General features: G+C 48.2%; 1 protein-coding gene and 2 long non-coding RNA genes across 5 annotated transcripts in view; 1 reads left to right on the forward strand and 2 right to left on the reverse strand.

Moving 5' to 3' along the window:
• ABTB2 (ankyrin repeat and BTB domain containing 2) overlaps window positions 1–15824 on the reverse strand; it is a 165652-nt gene that overhangs the window by 94813 nt on the left and 55015 nt on the right. The window lies entirely within an intron of this gene.
• Window positions 1311–10618, reverse strand: LOC144292759 (uncharacterized). Its single transcript, XR_013360096.1, has 3 exons — window positions 8069–10618; window positions 3549–3615; window positions 1311–3302 (listed from the first exon to the last, which is right to left on the reverse strand). It is a non-coding gene; the product is annotated as an uncharacterized LOC144292759 (long non-coding RNA).
• LOC144292757 (uncharacterized) lies at window positions 8267–14698 on the forward strand. Its single transcript, XR_013360094.1, has 4 exons — window positions 8267–8506; window positions 9720–10139; window positions 11526–11615; window positions 12191–14698. It is a non-coding gene; the product is annotated as an uncharacterized LOC144292757 (long non-coding RNA).

Genomic DNA, 15824 nt, shown 5'->3' on the forward strand with positions numbered 1-15824 from the left:
GGGATGTAAAAGAAACCCATCCTGACAATGGGCCCGTGGGAGGAGAGCTGATGGTGGCCACACGGTCTGGCTGCAAGGTCCGAGTTCCTAAGAACCTGCATGCCCTTGTGCACTAGTATTGGAGCAACGAGGAAGGAAATCAGACACATGCAGCTGCGTGGAGGGGGTCACCCCAGACAGGCTCTCGTCACCCCAGAGGGATGACAACCATCATGCCAACAACTACCATTTACTAAGCACTCACTTTGTGCTAGGCACACAGATGAGGTACATCGCCCCAACATACAGTAAAAGAAGAAAAGGTAGGGGAGGCTGAGAGCAGCTAAGCCACAGAGTCAGGATTTAAACCCAGGCTCAAGAACTCGCCCGTTGGGGGATCCTTGGGTGGCTCAGCAGTTTGGCGCCTGCCTTTGGCCCAGGGCCTGATCCTGGAGTCCCAGGATCGAGTCCTGCATCAGGCTTCTGGCATGGAGCCTGCTTCTCCCTCCTCCTGTGTCTCTGCCTCTCTCTATATATCATGAATAAATAAATAAATAATTAAAAAAAAAAAAAAACTCGCATGTTGAAGCTGTGAGCCACAGGGCTGTACTCGCCACCCCACAGCCACAGTTCCTCGAGGCTGGCTCTCATTCTGCCTTTCACTAGTGCTATGATGCATGCTTGGCTCGGGTCTGGTTACAGCCCTTTTTTTTTTAAAAGATTTTATTTATTTATTCATGAGAGACAGACACAGAGAGAGGCTGAGACACAGGCAGAGGGAGAAGCAGGCTCCATGCAGGGGGGTCCCATGTGGGACTCGATCCCGGAACGCCGGGATCACGCCCTGGGCCCAAGGCAGACGCTCCACTACTGAGCCCCCCAGGCGTCCCCATGGTTACAGCCCTTCTAGGATGATCTTATGCATCCCTGCATTAGGTAGTGGGTTGGAATGGTTTGTATATATTAACAAACAAAACCCAGCACACGTCAGCTGGATAACATTTTAAAAAGAAAAGACAAGACAAGGTTTTTTTTTTTTTTCTTTTTTGGCCAAGCAGGTCTCACTGCCTTTCATATGGGAGATAAAGGGTCAGACCCGTGGATTTGCAGAACCGCACGCCAGTCCTGGGATCCTAGCAGACACGGGGTCAGCCCGCCCTGGCTCGGCCTGGCACAAACGCTGAGTAGAGGTGCCTTGCAACCCCACGATGCGTCCGGGCCCTGGAAACCTCTCCTGCCCTCCCACTTCCAGCCTGCTCTCGGCCTCAGCGGAGGCTGCCGGTCATTCCCGACTAGGTGGGGGGGGGGGGGGGCGGTGACGGCGGGCGGTGGGGAGAACCAGACCAGCGGCCTTGACCAGCCCGGGGGCATCACCTGCCCGGGTGGTGACAGGCGCCTGCGCTCTGGATCTCTCACTCTACTCCCCGGGCCTGGAGCACCTGCCAACTACACCAACCACGGGGCCGCATACACACGGACGCCCTCCCCTCCGACCCCGATCCAGACCCCGACAGGGAAATGAGAGCCCATCATTCGGCATCTACTTAGCTTGGATGCGCGCCGGCATTCCCTCCTCCGGTCCCGCGTGGGGACAGGGCCGGGGCCCCGGGCACCGCTCTGCGGGGGGGAGTCAGAGGTACGGGCAGGGTCCCCCTCGGCCTCTTGGAGTTAGGGCCGTACAGCACGTCCCCAGGACAGCTGGTGGACGCCCCACCTGCCCCCGCGAGGAGGGTTCCGTCCTGCCCGCCTCGGAACCGGCGTGCTAGACGTTCTCCAGAGCCACCCCGTGGAGGGGACACGGGGGGCGACGACTCGCCACGAGCCTCCCCTGAACATCAGGCGTCATTTTCCTCCCATTCTGCCCTGGGAGGGGCTGGCACAGCACCGGGACCTTTCACTTCCCATCTCGCAATAGCCTGGGAGGACCCTGGGCCCGGTGCAGCTCCAAGGCCACACCGGCCCCCCCATCCGTGGGCGTCAGCTCTGGGTCTCCTTTCTGTATCATCTCTCAGCTGCTGCTACTGAGCTGGTACGGCCAGTTTTCCCCGGCCTGCTGGGTCAAGTTGAGGATAGTTAATTATGACAGCGGGCGAAGGAATAATCATACATCCCGCCGCCCTTTCATGTCGAGAACACCACCACCGAGCCGCACGCACTGCTCTATCGGGTCGGCCGTGGTCGTCTTCACAGGTGAGCGGAGCGACGGCCAGAGGAGGGACCATCCTGCTAGAGGCGTCACGGGGGGCACCGCTGGCCGGCGGAGACAGGAGACACCCAAGCACTCCAAGCAAGGTCGCTGTCACGCACTGGGACAGAGAGATCTCTGCGAGTTCAACTCAGCCACTTGTTGAGCTTACAGAAAAGAGAAACGGCCTCTGGGCATTTACCAACGTGGGAGGGCTCAGAAATACCAGCTCAGGAGTCAAAGTCTTCAGGATCACACCAAAGGCCCTCCAACGGGAAGAATGACATGTCCAAGTAGGAAAAAGAAATTTGACATTAAAGAGAGACCTGTCAAAAATCCCGACTCGGTGTGACTAATAATTCCCCAGACCGCACTGCTGAAGGGTCCTGACCAATTTAGAAGTTTTAAAAAGCATTTAGAATAGACCTTCCTGCTCCCCCAAACTTAATCAGTTATTCTTGGCTGCAAATAAAACCAATGCTGATACTTACTTAAAGCTGTATTTCATAATCCAGTTACTATTCTTAAGGGAAAATATTAATACATAAAATCCTTCTTGGCTATATATACCCTGTGGAAAAAATATAGGGCAACAGGATTGTTAACACACGTGTACACGCACGCACGCGCGCGCGCGCACACACACACACACACACACACACCCTGGCCCAAGCCTGCCATTTCATCTGCTCTATTGGCATGCACATCTGGATTATATAAATTTCGAGTATGGTTTTCAATATTAGTACCGCTTAGGGTTACAATACTTGACAAATCTCAAATGCCAGGATGTCAAATCAAATTAGCTTGACCAGCCACAGGAGCAAAGGGGTGAGTGGGATGTACAGTTGGAGGGCTGTAATAATAAATAAAAGCTTGCAGGGGACTCATTGTTTCTTGCTTAGCTGGCACAGAGGTTTCAGAAGTGACCTAATGAACTCTCCAATCCAGGAGAACGGTGACCTGCAGATCCACGTCTCCCTTCCTTATGAGGACAGTCTAAGGAAGTGAGCAATGAGGCTGGTGGGGGTCTGGTAACTCATCCCGATTTCCACGGTGCAGCATCAGGAGGACGCTCACATTTTCAAGTGATTCTTGTCAAGGCAATTCCATTGCAAGGCAGTTTTGTGGATTAGTGCTATCCCCAGAGACACAAAATATATGAAAGATATTTTTCGGGATAAATCTATCATTGTCGATCTTTCATAATGCTTTGAGCTAATACTACGCAAGCTAGCTGTTAACAACTAGATCGGGGGCTGGCCCAGGAGATGCCCAATTGGCTGAGAATGTGAGTTTAAAGGCTCAAAGGGCACTACTTGAATGCACAACCCCAGTTAATCCAGGGTCTCAGGAAGAACATATTTGAAATTTCAAGTTTTACCTTTACTCCTCGAGTGCAAGTCTTGCCCCCAGTGGAGGCATCTTCAGGTGGGTCACATGACAGTAGGCTGGTGAGACATTGCATATTTTACAATCAAACCAAAAAGTGGCCACAAAAAAATTACCCAATATATATATATTTATTTTTTGGCCAAGTACTTAAAAATACTTGAATTAAAATCCTGCCATTTTCTAAATGTCTTATTAAAAAATTATGGATTATCTCTTCTTAATGTTTACATATCACTTGTTATAAACTCTTTTAAGATAGTTAGATTTCTTCAGTGTTTCTTTGCCTAGCCCCTAGCAATGCTAATAGATGTTACATGAAAAAAAAAAAAAAAGAAAAAAAGAAAAGGGTTCACGGTGAATTACATTTGGGCACTACTGATTAAACAATGTTAAGTTTGTTCCCGGATTGCAGAACTTCTCAAGAGCCTTGAATGCACAGACGCGTATTATAAAATGCCAAGAAGGAAAGACAGTGTAACACATTTTCCAAACATATTTGGTCATGGAAACTTTTCCTATGGGTAAGGACATGATCAGTGTTCTGAGATTCACTTTGGGGATTAGGTGATACTGGAGTCCTCTACTTCATAATCACCACCCCACACCCCCAGAGAAGGAAACTAAGGCTGTCCAATGTGCTGGCTTCCACAATGAGGGAATGGCTGAGTGTCACCAGCTCCTGTGAGCACACAGTGGACAGAAACACAGAAACACGGTCTCCCTCTGGCTTCCCACAGTGCCTTGTAGGGTCTGAGCCTTGTTGGTAACACAGCTTTCCTGCCTGCCAGGTCTTCCATATGTCTAACACTCTGGTGGGAGTAGACGCTGCACAGGTGCATTTGTGAGCATGAAATCAGTGCACACACAAAGCTCTGTGTTTGGCCTTTCCAAGTTGGAGACTCCATTCCAACTTGGCAACATTTAGGAGATATGCTCCAAGTCAGGCTACTACCACAAACAGGCTGGGGAGATGCCCAATCATCGTGGCCACTGAGGACATGCAGTGGACTCCAAAGGCTGCCATGAACCTTTTGGGTGGCCTAATGCTTGAGAATGCCTTGTGAAAGACGCAGAAATGCAGCTCTACAGGAAAGGATGCATGTGTGCACAGAGGTCCTGCTTTCCTCCTAGTGTTCTGACAGTCACGGGGGAAAATGAAACAGAAAGTGGAAATCATCCTCTTACTTCAAAAATGAAACCTCAAAAAATGCACAAGCCACCTACTTGATGCAGTAGAGTGAGGGCGAATGAGGCACGGTTTCACTCCTCAGCATGGGCATCATCGTTTCCTGAAAACTCACACTGCCATGTGCTGTGCACGTGTTCTACAATTTCATCTTCACTGCCTGAGCCCTGTAACCAGTCTACTACTGACCCCATTTTATAGATAAGGCAATGAGGCCAGAGCAGTCAAAGGTCCAGAGATGGAGGCAGAGTGAGGATTTGAACCCAGGTGCACCTCGTATCATAGCCTGAGCTTCCCCCACCTATCCACCCAACAAACATTCAGGAGTCCTTACTTTGGGCTACCTACTGTGGGGCTAAACGGATCAGAGGGGGATTTTGCTCTCAAGGAGAAATAAGATGTCAAGAAGAAAAGGCCTGAGGTGTGGGGATGCAAACCCCAGAAGGCACTAGCAAGCATTCATAGAGAAAATGCCTTCTATAACCCAGTCACTATTCTAAATGCTTTTTATAAATAAACCCATTTGATCCTCTCAAGGATCCTCTCAACCTCCTAGACAGCAGGTACTATTATCCCCATTGTACAGATGAGAACACTGAGTTGAGAAATGGTCAGAAGCTTGCCCCAGGTTACACAAGCAGAAAGGATTAAGCTGGGGCAGGACCCTGGTACATGCAGGCTTGATCACTATCCTAGACATCATGGCAAAGGAAGGTAAGTCTGGAGCTAAGATGGTGAATTAGGCCGGGCTAAGTTCCCAGGCTGTGTCTCCAGCTCTTGCCTGCTGGGCTGGTTGGGCTCCAGCATATAGGTCAGAGAGGAGAGCCTCACACAGTTCTTGCTGTGCCTGCGTGGAGTGCCCTCTGCGGAAGCCTTCCGTCACCCAGCCCCTTCCTAGCCCCAACAGCTGCCCCGGGGTTCCTCTCTTCTTCCCATTTTCGTTTTAGGAAGGCACAGCTCTACAATCTGTTGGCAGTGATTGTTTTCACAGCCCAGGTCTGGGAGGCACCATAGCTGTCCCAAGCCTTCGACCTCAGATCCCCTATTACCAACCTAATATGCATGTCTAGTGGGATCTGCCTACAGATAAAGATGGTCCTTCAACCCTTACAGAGTAGACTAGGCTAAGCCCTCCAGACTAATAGACAATTTAAGCACCTCCCATTCAGCCAGATACTAAGGGGGCTGCTTTACATGTCGTCACTTCTAATCCCTACAACCACCCTGTTTTACAAAGAAGTTAAGTAACCGTAACCTGCCCAAGGATGACCCAGTAGTGGTAGCAGCAGAATGCTAAGCAAAGAGCTGGCGAACTCAAAATCCCTGGGTGTCTTACCCTACATCCTGCTTTTCCTGAGACATGCATAGAACTAAAGAGAATATAATGAAGACAATGGAAGATGCCCTGATTGTGATACAGATAAAGCAAAGAGGAGAGGTTGTTGTAAGCCAGGAGGAGGCTGTGTTTGGAGGGGCCATGGCTGCCTTACATGGGAGAGCCTGGAACATAAATGTGACGAACAGCTAACAGCCCTGCAGGAATGAGAACCTCTGCCCCAACCACGGTCTCAGCAGGAGCACTGACACCCAGCAGAGTCCTTCCTGGACCTGGAGTGTGCACCCCAAATTGCATGCAGGCAAAGGCATCCCTTCCGTGCATATCAAGAGTTCTTCACTATCTGCCAAGTATACAGCAGGAGTTCTCTAAGACCTTCTCACTGAAACTGTCAATCCTGGTTCCACCCAGGCTGGCTGTCCTTTGGTGTGAAGGTCACTCTACTCTGCAAGCTGGGCTCTCAGCTCTGCACTGGCTTGAAACCACCTCACGTTCCCCTTTTAGCACAGCTGCCCACACCCAAGCCGTGGATCTGCTCTGACTTCTACTAAAGTCCAGGGTGTGGCCCCATAGGTACATAGAGTGTCAGGCTTCCCACCCACTTAAAAGAGCCTCTGTACCTCCCCTGAGCCCTATTGTCGAGGTGATCTTGCAACTATCACCAACCCTGGGCCAACCATACTTGGAAATCCTAGCACCGACCAGGCAGGCCACTGAGTTCTGGAGGCCAAATAATTTGTTTTCTTCAGAAAACCCAGATGATTCCTAAGAGCCATATGTCGCAATGAAGCTGTACTCCCTAGTTCCAGCATATTGACAGCTAATTCTCTTGAAGTCCATATTAATGGATACAGGCTACATTCCATCCCAGGAGGGATAGACGTCTCAAAGTCTATCTTCCAGCTCTTGGAACTTTGGGCCTCTCATTCAAATCTTATGTTTTTTGTATGTATTCAAAAAGTTATCCTAAAGTAGTCATTTAGACCATGTGCAAATATTTTGCTACAGATGAAGTTCATGCCAGTGTTGATAAAACAGAGAAAGAGACTGTAAATCCAAATACCCAGTCACAGGTGATGAATTACAAAAATCCATTATGCAGAGAATCCCATAGAACAAAATACTCTGCAAGATATTAAATATGTAGAAGACCTATGCTTATTGACTTAGAATGATATTTATAATGTATTGAAATGAATAGATTATGAAATAGTATGCAAGTGAGGTCACAATTTTGTTAAAAAAAAAATCTCTATGTGTGCATTAACATCTTGAAGACACTCTCCAAGTGGTGAAATTATAGATGACTTTATGGATCATCAAAAAGCAGCACATTATTTTTTAAAGTTTGTTTACACTGAACATGTTAGTTGTACAAAAAATTATAAAAAGTTTTCTTCTGATTGAAGAAGCAATATGCATCCATTTGGCAGGTGTAAAAATATATATTGAAAAGAAAACAAAACCTCATAAATCTAAGCTTCAAAGTTTCAAATCAACCAAAGGCAAATAGCAGTAATTTAGGACACAGATCAAGATAGAAAATTGTCAGTAAATGCCAGCCAGCCTGGAGGGTATCATCACAAGGTGGCTCCAGATGACACTATATTTTGTAGGTGGTCGTTTAACACCAAAACATTTCCCCGGGAATGAGGAGAAACTGCCAGGAAGCTTAGTCCCAGGGGTCAAGACTCATATTTGGTTCTTTACTGTCAGTAAAGATGCTTCAAATTGGTTTTCTTGTTTCCTAATAATGTCTCCTCTGAAGCTAGAAGGGAGAATGGACTCTTTGCCAGCCAGTTCATGGGAGTCAGTTGCTGGGTTCTTTTACTTCCTGGCAAATCTAGAGGGATCCCTACCCGGGTTTATACTGTCCTGGTACAGAGCATCTGGAACTGCACCAAATACGTGCTCCCCGAGATCTTGTCAAAATGCGTACTTGGATTCAGCAGGTCTGGGGTCGGGCCAGACACTCTGCCTTTCTAACCTGCATTCCCAGGTGATGCTGAGGCTGGTCCCGGGCTCACAGTTTGAGAAGCAAAGCCCAGTCCGTGATTCTTAGATGCGGGGGCTTGGCTCAGCCCAAATCCCATCACCCAGGAGGGCAGAAATGGCTTGGCTTTTGGAAAACTCTCACCTCCTCAGGTCGCCGTAGTGACCAACGAGCAAGTGATCTAGATGGAACTCTGAAGGACACTGATGACTTAATGTTCCTATCAAAAGGAGCCAGTTCCCACAGCCACCAGAGGAGCGCCCCAATGCTGGGCTGCCCTCCAGAAATGCTGTGTAGCCAGAAGCACCCATGGCCGCCTGAACTAGGTGGGCAGTGCCAGAGGTTCCATTCATGAGTGGGACACTCACGACAGCAAAAGCAACCAACCCCAGACAGTAATTCTGATTGGCTGCCTCTGATACTAGAAGGAAGGTAGGAGGCCACACTTAGGGGGGATTGGAGAAGGATGAACAGGAAGCAGGGGATGGACGACTGTTAAAGGGAAGGGCTGGGGGTGCAGAGGACATAAAAATGGTAAGAGACGGACCCAAGGACCCGGCTGCGGCCCCAAACGTGTCCCCGGAGCCCCGAACAATGGCAGCAGGCGCTGTGCTCACCACCTCCCCCCCACCCCCCACTGGATACTGTCTAGACCTGGACGGGCCTTAATGAGGCTGGGTGGTGAGGCGACTCCATTCTTCATCCCTGACACCCAGACGGGCCGTCCCCAGCCCAGGAGCCCGGCCAGTCAATCAGCCCCCAGCTCTGCTGCGTGTAAGCACCTTCCCTCCTCCATCGGCAAGGGAGGCAGGTGCTGGAGATCTGGTCACGGTCAGTTGGACAATCTGATAAAGCCTTCCTGGGGTCGCGGTGGCCCGAACAGAGCAGCATAATTAGACCAGGCGGAGGGGCTGTCAGGCAGCCCGGGCGGAAATAACAGGCCTCTGCCAATCAAGGGGAAACCCAACCGAGGTGGCGGGTGGGGAGGGGGCCGGTGGCCGTTGGAGTGGATGGTGGGGGAGGGGAGGCTTCCCCGAGGCTGGCTGGGGACGCTGGCGACTCTGGCCGGGCTGCACAGCTCATTATGCGAGCCCCAGAGCGAGGCGGGGGCTATCGATCACTATCGGGGGGCTCCGGGGACTCGTCATTATGCAGCAGGACCTGGCGTGTGCTCCGCTCTGGCGGTAACCGGAGGAACATGGCAATGCATCCTTGCCAGCGGGAAAACAGGTTGGCCTCCCCACCGCCCCCTCTTTTTTAATTATCTTGTAGCTCCTGTGGCCAGGAAGGGGCAGAGAGGGCCAGTGACCATGAAAGGACCACGGTAGTTTGTAGTTTGCAAAGCCATCCTATAGCCGTCATCTCGGGAAGGTCAAAGGTGGGCCCGTGCTTGCGGGAGCCTAGCTGGGAAGGCCGGGGCGTGCAGCCCCACCTTTGGTCCCATTACACTCACACCCCCACACACGTGCACAAACTGCTGGGTTTGGTCAGGGAGTCGTGCCTTTCCAAGAGCTGGGCAGGGCTCACCAGGCCCTCTCCCAGCCCAAGGGCATAGCACTTGGCCAGCCTGTGTCATTGCTTTTCAGAAACAGGGAGGCGACCGCCCTCCTATTCCTTTCATTCCACTGTTTTCTGTTTCATTAAGCCAAAAGTTGCTCCCCTGAAGCTTGCATCTGGGAACCCGACGAGCAGTCTGTCCACGGTCCGGGGTGCATCTTGGAGCAGAAGGTTGACTGTGGGCATATCCTCCAAATAAGTGCAACTCTGTGACCCAACGGTACTGAAAATTTCTTAGGGAAAAATCGAAAGAAGTTTACACCACACACCGAGAGGAGGAAACTTCACCTGGCCTCCCTCCAGTCTTCTCTCCCAGAGCCCGCTGAAGTCCCCACTCCCCGTTCTGGTCCTCAGGATCCACCACCACATTCCTGTCGTTTCTTCCCCTGCCCATACTCCCAGCAAAACAAAAGCCACTTAACTATTCTTCTCAACAAGTCCCCAGGAGGCTGAGAAATATATTCACGGGCATGATGCTGCGTGAAAACGGCCAGTCTCAAAATGTTACGTATTACACGATTGCATGTACATGAAGCTCTCAAAAGAACCATCATGTTGCAGAACAGAACAGTCGTTGTCGGGGTTGGGTAGGGGGAGAGGGTGACCATAAAGCAGAGCAAATATGGAGCTTTTGGAAGTGATGGATCTGTTCTGCATCTTGACTGTGGTGATGGTTACAAATGAACACATGCATTAAAACTCAGAGAACTGTACACATGCTCCAAAGCCAATTTTACCATATGATGACAATTAAAAAAACAAAAAAGTACCAGTAGAACTGATCCCATCCTGGGATGGGGGTGGAGAAATTCTGTAATCATGAACGATGGACTGATCCTAGTCGCCAAATAGAGCCACTTGTTTAAAATCCTTCCAGTGACAGCCTTTACACAACACACACACAGCCTCTCCGCCTGACGCTGGGGCCTCTACCTGCATTACTCAGCTTCGGGGACCCCATTCATCATAGCTGATGTGCACAGTAACCCAGAGATCTACCCAATGGAATGCCCTCCCCACCCCCACCCATGGTTGCCTCCTGCAATCAGAGGAACATTCCAGGCCTTTCTTGTGACCTCTCTCTGTACCCCCACCTCCAACACTAGCTGCCTTTTCTTTCTTCAGAAACGCCAAGCTCCTCCCCATCCCTAGGCCTCTGCACTACCTGTAATGTTCCTCCCTTCACCTTGCACGGCTGGCCAGTGCCTTCAGCTCACCGGGGTCCCAGCTCCAATGTCTCCTCCCTGGAGGGACCTTTCCTGAGCCTTTGGCATGCAACACAGTGTTTCTGTGGCTTTTTTTGTTTGTTTGTTTTTTCTGGTTCTAGAACATTTCACTATTATCTGTCCTCCCAACAAAGAGGGAAGTATGTATATTTGGCAGTCAGAGGACTATCTTGCTCACTGTCATATCCACATCATCTAGGACATGCCCAAACATGCCCAACACAGTGACTAGACCAAGAAGAAGACAGAGCTTGAACAAAACAGCAAAACGATTACGGGGGGGAGGGGAACGACAGTGAAATCACAAAAATATGAATTCCTTTGTACCCTTTTCCAAATTTTTAGAAACCCAAATATTTCATTTCCCCCAACATTTGCTTATTGAAAACATTTTCAAACATATAGCAAAGTTGAAGACATTTTATGGTGAACTCTGCTATAGCCACGCCTAGCCTAGAGTCGTCACTTACACTTTGCTATACTTGCATTATCACAGACCTGTCCATTGGTCTGTCCTTCTCCCCATCCTTTAACCCACCTGGCTTTGTCTCCGCTCATTTCTAGCCCAGCATCTAAAAAGACTCCACTGCATCAACAAAGGAGACCAACTAGGGATGAGGACACTCTTCAGAGCTCTCCCAAGTACAAGCATAATCCTATTTTTCCAGGAGCTGTGTCCCCTGGACGCCAGTACTCCTTGGACGTTTCCTGAGCACTCACACTGAAGTCTGGAACAATCAAGCAGGACAAGGCACTAGGTGTGCTCTTTCCCCACTGCCTCATTAGTCTCCTCAGGCCTGTTTTCAGCCCCGGGGGGCAGGGAGGGGGGCAGGCGGGAGGAGGCGGTTAGGGACTCAAGAGTCCCCAGGGGGATGACAATGAAGGATGACCCTGGGCCCCACTTCCAAGGTCACTGCCCTAGAAGCCGGCTTCTATGTTGCTGCAGAAATCACTCCCCGGGTGCGCGAGGAAGGCTGTGGCCGAGTATACTCGGAAGTGCTTTACTTTATCGCCCTGACACAAAGCACAGCTTTCCTCTGGGCCCTCCTGCATCTGGTGAGAACATCAGCAGTGACCTTCACGGTCCCTCCGCGGTGATCCATCACATGCCCCCACCCCTATCCCTGCCTTCAAATGGAAACCCAGCAACTTGGACGTGTTCATGGAGGTCACGTCGGCTGAGGGAGGATCTGCTTTTCTAATTCTGACATCGGCACTGCCTGGAAAACTGGCTCTGCTGGTGAAGAAAATGGGTCGGTGGCGTAAATCTAGGATCAGTCAAGTTCTGATGAGGATGGAAAGAGCTAACCAAACACGACTTTGTAATTCCTAGGCTCAGGAGGACCTGCTTGTCACTTTGGTAAGGACATCCTCAGCATCCCTAAACAGCTTCACCGTTCTCTCTTGGTTGATGTTTAGAATCTTAGGAAAGGTAACAGATCTCTGCCCCCCCGCCCCATCCCAGGAAAAATAAAGTGCATGTCAACACAACACTCTGCAAGTACTTTTAGGGGTTTGCCGGGGTACCCCCTCCAGGCCCCTACGTTCTAGCAGCCGTGGTTCACGCTAATGCAGGCTCACTGTGTGCTGGGCTCTGTGTCAGGCACTTTATTTACATTGTCTTATTCAATCTCACGGCAACCCCTTCCTCACTGTCCTCATCCTATTTGCAAAGGCAGAACATGATGTTCACGGGCAGCAGAGCTGGAGTCTACCCAGGTCCTGACTTCAGGACCACCACCACAAAGCTCGTGGCATTTTTGAGATCCCTCCAACCAACCATGCTCAGGTCATAACTTGAAGCTACCCTGACCCCAACTCTTCCTTCCCATGCAAATGACTTATTAAAGTCAACTGATGAGCCAACTTCTCCCGGCAGGCCAGCCAGAATGGGCCCTGGGCACGAGCCAGGAGCAGAAGGTTCTGGACCCTGAGCAGGAGAGAGGGCTAGCTGTAGGTATCTAAAACCTAAGAGATGGTGAATCAACCCCCAAGGCAAAGAATATCCCATAAAGAACCAGTTCTATAGCAGATGTCAAATTGTACCCAGGGGCCCAATTCAGGCCAGATGTGTGTTGCTTGGCCCACACAGCTTTGCCTTTTTTTTTTTTTTTTTTAAGTTTAAATTTGAATAGCTTTTGGTCAGGGCCTGCAGCTGACTATCGTCCTCACTATTCCCCATTGTCCTACCTCTAACACCTTCATTAACAAAATGAACAAAGATGAATGGCCTAGCCCCTGAAAACATTTGAGTGGGACTCCTAAATCACAGCAAACCAGTTGTATTGGCTCTTACAATGGGATTTTGATACTGGCCCCCAAATGCTCCTCCTACTGCTTTGGATTTTACAAGCTCCAAGGCCCCCACCCGAGACTTTCTCAGAATGCCATTTTCCATATTTGCTCACAAGCTAACACTTCTCTAAGCATGCAGTTAAGAGTCAGCAAACAAGTAGATGAATGTTAGCTCACTCCATTTTTCTCCGAAGGTCAGAAAAAAGGAATGAATTAATAAAAGCACTAGGGTATTACAAAGTTATTACTAAAAAATTTACAGAAACAAAAATAGAATTTAAAAAATGATTCCAAATGGATATATTACAACCGTGGTTAAAAATACCTGGTCTAAAAATAACAAAACCAAACTAACCTACTCTTCTGCTTTAGCTTGTGTTATTCTCTTGGCACTAAGAGTTAAAATATTTATGTAAGTTAATAGCTTTTTACAAAAATATGGCAATAGAGAAAAGCTGTTTTCTACAAAGAAAGCACATATATGATCCCACTTGTGTTTTAAAGATGTGTGCTACATATATAAAAACAGGATGGATGCACAATGAGACACTACCTCTTACCTGTTAGGGTGGCTACTATCCCCAAATCAGACTATAACAATTGTTGGCAAGGATGGAAGAAACTGAAAGCTTTGTGCGCTGTTGGTAGGACTGTAAAATGGTACAACCACTATGGAAAACAGTATGGAGGTTTAGTATTCTATTTTTATTTTTATTTTTTAAAATATTTTATTTATTTATTCATGAGAGATCCAGAGAGAAAGAGGCAGAGACACAGGCAGAGGGAGAAGCAGGCTCCATGCAGGGAGCCCGACGTGGGACTCGATCCCGGGACTCCAGGATCATGCCCTGGGCCAAAGGCAAGCGCTAAACCGCTGAGCCACCCAGGCTGCCCCGAGGTTTAGTATTTTAACATTAAATTTTAAAAATATTAACATAGAACTACCACGTGATCCAGCAATATCTTACTTCTGGGTATATATATCCAAAAGAATCAAAAGTAGGTCTGGAAGAGATTATCTGCATATCTGTGTTCACAGCAACACTGTTCACTATAGTCAAGAGATCAGAGCTACCTAAATGTCCATCAATGGACAGACAAATAAAATATGGTATATACATATCATGGACTATTATTTGGCCTTTAAGGAGGAAGGAGAGCTGACACATGCTACAACATGGGTGAATCCTGAGGACATTGTGTTGTGTGAACTAAACCGGTCACAAAGAGGCAAACCCTTTATGATCCCACATATATGAGGTAGCTAAAGTAGTCTAATTCATAAAAAAGAGTAGAATGGTCACCAGGGGTTGGGAGGAGGGGGAACAGGGCTGCTGTTTAATGGGTACTAGGTTTCAGATTTGCAAGATGAAAAAGTTCTGGAGATCTGTTTCACAACAATGTGAATATATTTTATATATACTAAACTGTACCCTAAATGTGGTCCCAGGATCGAGCCCCGCCTCAGGCTCCCTGCTCTGTGGGGAGTCTATGTCTCCCTCTCCCTCTCCCTCTACCCCCCCACCCACTGCTCATGTTTTCTTGCTTGCTCACTATCTTTCTCAAATAAATAAAATCTTTAAAAAAGATTAAAATCTTAAACAGTGTGGGGACCTTAGTGATTCTAATCTTTATTTTGTTTCTATCTCAAACAATGTTCCTAAATGCTCTATTTTTTATATTCAGACAAGGCCATGTAAATTCTTCATGTTTGTATAGTACTGTAATGTGCTTATGCATATCTCCTTGTCTTGAGTTTTCACATTTCTAAAATCAGAACAGGGTTCACAATCTACATATACTCAAAATACAGACCTCCTGATACTCTCAAAAAGTCATTTCTAAATCATTATGGAAGAAAAATAGCACTCATGCAAAAGAAATATTACTCTTTGTGTAATGCCAGGAAATTTAATGATATCTGGATTAACATTTTTAAAAAGTAATAGTAGCGTGTACAATGCGTTAGAAAACAATTAAGCCCCATCAAACTCAATGATGTGGACAGTATTACTCAGAACAGGACCAAATTTTTAAAGATGGATTTAGAGAGAAATATTGAGTAAAATGTAATATATTTACAGCCCACATGTTTAGGTGTGGACAAAATCATGAAACGATTACAGCATACAAACAACTAACTGGATGAGGGCAGGTATCTTTTTTGCAGAGTGGACTGGGTTTGGGTTCGGTTTCATTTGAGACCAATAATCCACACTTTCAAGATGCCAGCAGGAGTGAAGGGTTACACTGTGGCCAGGGAGCAGAGGAGACAGGACTTCTCTTGGCGAGGTTCTATCTAATTCCGCCCTGATTCAGCAGTGCACACCAACCCAAGGAGCCCCCGGAAAACCAATTTCTAGACTTTAAAAGTGTGGTTCTTCTCTGTAATAGATGGAAGTAGTTGAGGAAAGCAGATATTTTAAGCAGCTCATTAGCCACATATGGCAGATATGAAAATCATCTATACATCATCAAAGACAGGTGGCCCTCAGAAAAGCTTCAGAGGGGAAGGGAAAAAAAAAAAAGTGGAACAAAAGAAAAGTGTGTGCCAGAGAGGACAGAATAATTGCGACTTGAACACAGACGGATAAGTGTCTCCGGGAATTCCACAGCCAGGACTAATAGCTAAAATTACCAGCCTAAACTATTTCCCATGTTCATTCTCTGAA

Source organism: Canis aureus, chromosome 21, assembly GCF_053574225.1.
Source record: "Canis aureus isolate CA01 chromosome 21, VMU_Caureus_v.1.0, whole genome shotgun sequence".
Lineage (NCBI taxonomy): Eukaryota > Metazoa > Chordata > Mammalia > Carnivora > Canidae > Canis > Canis aureus.